This window comes from Mandrillus leucophaeus, unplaced genomic scaffold (genome assembly GCF_000951045.1).
Source record: "Mandrillus leucophaeus isolate KB7577 unplaced genomic scaffold, Mleu.le_1.0 Scaffold31, whole genome shotgun sequence".
NCBI classification, from domain to species: domain Eukaryota; kingdom Metazoa; phylum Chordata; class Mammalia; order Primates; family Cercopithecidae; genus Mandrillus; species Mandrillus leucophaeus.
The window spans coordinates 6361989-6362818 of record NW_012103254.1 but is presented as its reverse complement, the minus strand read 5'-3'; positions in this window follow the sequence as shown (position 1 = coordinate 6362818).

Here is an 830-nt window from a genome sequence, read left to right as displayed (position 1 = left end):
TAGTCAAGCTGAGGAAGACGTTAAAACCCTCTTGGTCAACTTCATGCGGCAGAATCAGAGGCAAAGACACCAGTCATAGAGTGACTGCTTGTCCAGCCTAAACAATCCCCACAACTGTGAACCTCAGATCCCTGTAGAAAATCCAGATATGCATGTGTCTATTCCCTAGTGATTGTGTTTATCTAATGGAACCCTAACTGAAAAAAAAGGTATCAGTGTAAGTGTAAATTGCATGAAATGACATAGGTAGTTGTATGTATAGGTAGCACATGATAAGTTGTATGAATATATTAAGAAGCATTTCAGCTGGAACTTCTACCTGCTTGTTACCTCTAAAACAGAAATGAAGTGTTGTTGTGAAAGGTAGAGTGACACTGCAAGCTTGAGTTTGTGTGTGAGACAGCCGATTTAAAGAGGGTGTCACACTTCTCCAAGCAGGATCTAACTTCTAGGCATATGTCCAGCAAATCAGGTCATAAGATAAAGCACTGGGGTTCAAAAAGGCACAATCAATGGAAAGGGATTCTTGAAGTGAGTGGGAATAAAAACGCATTACTGAGCCTAACATAGTAGAAAAAGTTGCAGAGAATTTGAAAGAAGCTCAAGGAAGGTAAGGAGTCTAGCAGAAAATGAGAAAAAAGAAAAAGGCTCACCTTTGAAGACAACTGTACTGATGGTTAAAGAAAATGAACAGAAGTGTAAAACACAGTTTTTCACAAAAATTTCAAACTACAGATACTACCAAAAAAGTTTGTCTTATTCTAGGTTTTAGTGTTAGTAATGAAATTTTCTTGCCGGCTAATTCAAAGCCATGCTCTCTCAATTAAATC